This window comes from Rhinatrema bivittatum, chromosome 4 (assembly GCF_901001135.1).
Source record: "Rhinatrema bivittatum chromosome 4, aRhiBiv1.1, whole genome shotgun sequence".
NCBI classification, from domain to species: Eukaryota; Metazoa; Chordata; class Amphibia; order Gymnophiona; family Rhinatrematidae; genus Rhinatrema; species Rhinatrema bivittatum.
Genome location: NC_042618.1, coordinates 230,594,367 through 230,601,497, shown reverse-complemented (window position 1 = coordinate 230,601,497; position 7,131 = coordinate 230,594,367).

Here is a 7,131-nt window from a genome sequence, read left to right as displayed (position 1 = left end):
CTGCCCATTCCCTCCGATTACGGAGCGGCCTCGGAGGGAACTTTCCTTCCGCCTCCCCCCACCTTCCAATCCCTTCCTGACCTAACCCACCCCCCCCCCCCAGCCCTATCTACACCCCCCCTACCTTTATTCCCAAAGTTACGCCTGCTCGCCGGCTGCCGGCACGCCAGGTACCGGTCCGGGGGCTGGTCCGGAGGCCACGGCCACGCCCCCCGGAATGCCTCCGGGCCGAAACCACGCCTGCAGCCACGCCCCCGGTTGACACACTGCCGTGACTCGCCCCCGACATGCCCCCCATGAAAGCCCCGGGACTTAAGCGCACCGCCGAGCCTATGCAAAATAGGCTCAGCGCGTACAGGGGTAGGTTTTCGGGGGTTACGCGCGTAACCCTTTGAAAATCTACCCCATCCTGTCTCCGAAAAGTGTCTCAGACAGTTCTTCCTGTGGCTACTACCGCACTGTTTCTCCCATCGCAGCATGCCAATTTCAGGGATGTCTTCTCCAAAGAAAAGGCGGAGACCTTATTGGAGCACCGTGCCTTTGATTGCGCTACTGACCTCCTTCCGGGCGCGGTTCCACCCAGGGGACGAGTCTACCCCTTATCGCCACCTGAAACCAAAGCCATGTCGGAATACATCTGGGAAAACCTGAACAGAGGTTTCATCTGACCCTCCACCTCGCCAGCTAGAGCCAGCTTCTTTTTTGTCACAAAGAAGGACGGATCCCTGTGCCCCTGAACCCTATCACCAAAAAAGACCGGTACCCGCTACCTCTGATCCTGGAACTGCTGGACCGTTTACAAGGGGCTTAGCTCTTTACTAAACTAGACCTCAGAGGGGCCTATAAACTTGTTCGCATATGAGCCAGGGATGAGACCGCCTTTAACACCAGGGATGGCCACTACGAACCCGTTAGTCTGACGTGATCTCGACCCACCTCTGATAAAATACAAAGAGAGAGGCGACCCCCTACCTCCTGCTCCCGGGGCTGGGTCAGCATATCTTCATTGGGATACTCAAGGGGCTTCATTATCCAAGCCTGCGCCCCGTCTGCACTGCCTGCAACAAAAGGTCTGAGACCTACCCAAAGGTCAAGCCCTCTGAAAGGTCGCTCCTCTGTAGGGTCGAAACCCCTACTACGACCTCTCGTGCTGGAGAAGCGAGGCGTCTGTTTGTTTCTAATCTTCTGGTAACTGAGGAACCTAGGAGTCACCCCACTTACTGGCCTTTATTTTTTTTCAGCTCGCTCCCAAACAAAAGAGTGAAGCTTTAAATTGGCAATTTGATACGGTTAGACTTCTAAATTGCATCTGCTGACCAACTTCTAAGACATAGCTGACGCCTGGCCAAAGTGCAGACCAAAGCACAGCCCGCATCTGCCAAAAAGGTGGCTGCAGGTTCCACCACGGTCCAGGAATTTGCACCTGATTCCTTGACCTCCTGAGAGAGAAGTAAACAAAAGTGAACCACCAGGGAACAACAAGAAGCTATCTGCAAATTCATTGCTATCGCTTCAAAAGTCTGCTTAAGGACAGCCTCAGATCTCCTATCTTGTGCATCCTTCAAGGCCACTTCCCCTTCTACAGGGATAGATCTCCGCTTGGTGATGGCACACACAAGTGCATCCACTTTCGGAAAGCTCAACTGCTCTCTCGCAGCTGGATCCAGGAAGTACAGTCCGGCCAAGGCTCATCTCCCTTTACAATTAGCTTCCGGGCACCCCATGCAAGATCAATCAATGCTTGGAGGGTCTCCATAACAGGGAAGAAACATGAGGCTTAACGCAAAGAAATCAAAATGGGATCTTTCTTTGGCTCAGACATGGATTCAGCCCCCAGTACCCCCAGCATCTTCAAGGTCTGGGAAATCAGAGCCAGTAATTCAGTAGTTCTTTTTGGCTCCAATCCAGAAGGAATTTCCCATCGTCTAGGGCAGGGGTGGGCCATTCCAGTCCTCGAGGGCCACAAACCTGTCGAGGTTTTAGGATATCCTAATGAATATGCATGACATAGATTTGCATACAACTGAGGCAGAGTGCATGCAAATCTCTCTCATGCATATTCATTAGGGATATCCTGAAAACCAGACTGGTTTGTGGCCCTCGAGGACCGGAACTGCCCACCTCTGGTCTAGGGAGTAAGAATCGGTCTCATCATCCGTGCCATCTGGGTCCCTATCAGGGAGACCCGCAGCATGTCTAGGCATACTCCGACGATTTCCCGCCGCCTGCAATCCTGAACTGCTAAGAATGGCCGGGGCCAAGGACTGTGCCTGAGATTCATGCCAAAACCAGGGGGTATCAGTCCTGTGCCCACTGAACTACCTTCCTCTGCTGAGGAAACAGGGGAGCCCCAAAATCAGGCGACACCTCTGACAGCTCTTTTTCCATTCCCGCATCAAGCTGGGAAGAACCAGGCTTAGTAAAATCAGATGGAGGGAATTCACCCTGAGCCTCCAAACAGCACTGACACAAGTTAGAGGGAACGTCAGGCTGAGGTGCCCGAATATGGGAAGCAGCACAAGGGCAAGGTGCTTAGGCTTCTTTGCTATTGGCACCATCAGGTTGTCAGTACGCTCTAACAGACGTCTGATAACAGTGCGCCCAGCTGTGTTAGCACTGCACAAAATACGCACCCAAAAATTAGGCACGCAACAGACGCTCAATACACGTAAATAAGTGCACGCGTGTCTTTGCGCGCACAACTAAGCATCTAGGCAGGTGCCCCTAAGTGCCACAAAAAGCACAAACCAACATAACTGAAGACAGCAGTCTAATGCGTGCAAAAACGCTACTGCAGCCTACTACGCCTGAGAGCGGGGCTTAGCCATAAAGGTTGCTCAACCCAAGCTGCCCACGTCTCCTAAGCTCTCCCGGAGGCGGGAACGGATGTCGTGTCAGCGCGCCAGGCACAGAAACCGGGGGGGAAATGAATCCCTACTTAACTCCCCTTCGTCTCTCTTCCTTTTTTTTTTTTTTAATTACTCTTTACCTGAGCTCAGCCTGTCCAGCTGAGTACAAAATCGGTCTCCAGCTGCAGGGGGAGAGGGCAAGGACCTTCATTGCTGCCCTTGGCCTTCTTTCAGCTGTTTTTTGTTTTTGCTTTTGTTTTTTTACAGCTAAGTCCACGCCGGCTGAAAGATACAGCTACCAGACCAAGGCACTCATCTGAGGGAGGGATCCAAGGATATCACCTCTTGAATGAGAGAGGGCCATACGGTATCACCACAGGAGAGCGGGGTGAATAATTTTCCTTCTTCTTTTCTTTAAAACTTTTTTAAGCAATCCCCAGTAGGGAGATGCACGTCCACCATCTGCTGGAGACAGAGAATACTGACGGGCTGATGTCAGTGCATAAGAACATAAGATATGCCATATTGGGTCAGACCAAGGGTGCATCAAGTCCAGTATCCTGTTTCCAACAGTGGCCAATCCAAAACACAAGTACCTGGAAAGTACCCAAACATTAAATAAATCTCAAGCTACTATTGCTTATTAATTAATAGCAGTTTATGGATTTTTCCTCTAGGAACTTATCCAAACCTTTTTTAAACCCAGTTATATTAACCGCTGTAACCACATCCTCTGGCAATGAATTCCAAACTCAGCGCTGAGTGAAAAAGAACTTTCTTCAATTTGTTTTAAATAAGCTGCTTGCTAACTTCATGGAATGCCCCCTGGTCCTTCTATTATCTGAGAGAGATTTGCATTAACTTGCTCATGATACTGTAGACCTCTTATCCCCTCTCAGTCATCTCTTCTCCAAATTGAACTTTCCTCATAGGGCAGCCATTCCATGCCCCTTATCATTTTGGTTGCCCTTCTCTGCACTTTCTCCAGTGCAATAATATCTTTTTTGAGATGTGGTGACCAGAATTGCAAGGGTATATATACCATGATGTCAACTTTGCTCTATCTCCATCTGCTGGTAGAGGTGCATAACACACTAGGTTTGGATCCACCTGTCCATCTGCTAAGAAATAGATATATCACATCACAGAGAGACCTTATATTCATATAAAGTGCAACCATTTATTTAAAGTTCACAACACATACCTACATAGACACATTAAAAACTGAACTAGCCCATTCATTCCACACATACATTCATACCATCATATTAAAAAACATTTCTTCACCAAAAAGCACTCTGTATAAATTACAAATATTTCAATGTGTGTATAACAAGTTAATATTAATACAAAATTTGAATATATCCCCTCCCATTGGATTAAACCTCCTATTTTATATCTATGCCCACATGTTTCAATGTCAGCCCCAATAAATATTTCAGATTTTTTGTGATTAAACAGATAACATTAAAAAATGGAGGTGATTTATCTGGTATTCTTAGAAAAATTGAACAACGTTTTATTTATAAATGGCATACGGTGGCTCCATATGGCCTTAATGGCCCGATCGAATGGCATGCTTTCTTTTGAAGTTCTTTTCTGCGGCTGATGGTTTAATTTGTGTGGAAATCGATTACGGGATTGGTCGGATTGAGCAGTGCGTGTATATATAAAGTTTTGAGGGATTTCATTTGGTACCGGAAGTTTGACGTACTACGTGCGTCGGATTCACGTGTAAGTATGGCAGTTCTTGGGCGTCGGTTTCCGTATGGAGTATTGGAGAAAAACGGGTAAGTTTTTGGATTTATGAGGTTGCTTTTGTAAAGATTTTTTATTCTTTTTGAATAGGAAATTGGGAAGCACAACATGTGAAGATTTTTTCATTTAATGGAGTATGAGAAGTGAGCCACTACAATTAAGTTTCAAAGGATTAGGAGTTCAACGGTTTTTGCCGAGGTGGTGCTAATGGAGGTAGCGGTGATTAGTATTGAGAAACTTGTAAGTGTTGAACACATTGGATTGTTTGGAACGGTAGAGGTGATACTGAAATATCTCCAGCACATTAATGTTTTTATTGTTTATTATAGATACGGGGTAATGGCTGTGTATGCCAGGTTGTAGTGGTGTGTATATAGAAGGTAATCACATCCTGGCCACGAATGTATCGTGGTGTGGTTTAGAAAGAAACTTTGTTTGAGGTAAGTTCTTGGACTTGCTGAATGGGGGAGATGTATAATGGAGGTGGTTGAGATTGTTTAACAAGGATGTTTGTATAATTTCAGTGTGGATACAGTGTAAGAGAATTGAGTCATCTACAAATAATATTTCATGTGAAACACACGATATCAACAAAGTGGTTCATGGTGTGATGAATTAATCCCTGAGGAAGCCTGAAGTTACAGGCGAAATGAAGACGTCTTTCGTTGGATAACAAGAATGAAATATTTATTGGGGCTGACATTGAAACATGTGGGCATAGATATAAAATAGGAGGTTTAATCCAATGGGAGGGGATATATTCAAATTTTGTATTAATATTAACTTGTTATACACACATTGAAATATTTGTAATTTATACAGAGTGCTTTTTGGTGAAGAAATGTTTTTTAATATGATGGTATGAATGTATGTGTGGAATGAATGGGCTAGTTCAGTTTTTAATGTGTCTATGTAGGTATGTGTTGTGAACTTTAAATAAATGGTTGCACTTTATATGAATATAAGGTCTCTCTGTGATGTGATATATCTATAAGCATAATCAGAGAGTGTGATTAATAGTTGACCCTCTGTGTTAATTTACCATCTGCTAAGAAAGGCATTATTTAGCAATAAGAGTACAACTAGTAGGGCCTAGATCTGTATGTCTACTGCCCACTCATGTTAAACTTGCCCCCCCCTCCCAAAACAATTTTTTTTTCAGTTCTGGCTACTCCACTCTCAGGCAGGACTGAAAAAAAAACACTCTGCCCTATCTATAATCTAGATCCAGAAATTCATAAGATCAAATAAAAATCACCCTCTTTCTGGTACTGTTAAAGTCTTTACTGCAAAGGGATTATTTTATATGCTATCCCATGTACCAGCTGCTGTGCTACGGCTGCACTGTGGGCCAGTCTCCTCTCTTAGTCCCCTGTTCTGGGGCAGGTTGAAACATCTTTACCAGAATGGAAATCCTGAATTCCTCCTTCCTTAAAGCAAATCCAGGAAGGCCTTTATATTAATGGTACCCTTGGCTAGGGCTGCTGCAAGGGTGTTAGCCGCCCTAGGTGAACCTTCTGCCTTGTGCCCACTACCCCCCCAGTCCAAGCTCCGGCTCCGATCTCATTCACTCCAACAAGCCCCCCTTTCTCACACAGATTTCTTGTCTCATTCACACATACATCCTTACACACTTTCTCTCTCTCACTAATACCATTGCTCTCTCGTACAAACACAATTCCTCTCACTCACACACACATGCACACAGGGGCACCGCTCGTGGCCTGGCGAGACTCTGCTTCTCTTGGCTGTGAGCAAGATGGGCGCAGCTCAAGGTGCAACGAGTCTCTGCTTCTCTCAGCCGCAAGCAGGATGGGTGCTGCTCGTGGCCCGCTGAGTCTCTACGCCTCTCGCCATGAGTAGGATGGGCTCCGCTCGTGGCCTCATATGGCTACTCTTTGCCGCCCCCTAATGGCTGGCACCATAGGCGACCGCCTAGTTCGCCTATTGGGATGCGCCAACCCTGCCCTTGGCAATTAAAGTTTTCTGCTTGCAGGGTTTTTGCTGGCTGCTCTCTGCGCTCCCCTTTCCTCCCTTCCACCTATTTAACTTCCCTTAAGTACTCCTGCTGCTACATCTCTGGGATTTGGAAGCCAAGTGCCCTCCACCCTGCTTTGATTTGAATTTTCTCTCTTTTCTTGTTTGTTCTTTCCCTTACTCCCATGCTTGCTCCAGGACGCCGGACCACTTATGCGACCCACGCCCTGACTGGCAAGGCCTTCTTAACCGCCTGTTGATGGGTGACTAAATCTATGAACGCTGGGCAGCTCTGAGGACACTTCGGGACCGAGGAGTGCATGCTTTTTTTTTTTTTTTGGTAGATTTCCGTAAACTCCCATTCAAGCTGCTTTGTATTCCCCGCCCCCATTTATTTTAATATTTTAGGCAACCGCATTCCCCCCTCCTCTGCCTTGAAGAACGCACGCAAGCATCCGCCTACCTGTCCCGCTTATTTGCATATTCCGCCCGCCCCTTCCCTTAACACCTCTGGATTGGTTACCGTCCGATTCCCTAGCTCCACCCT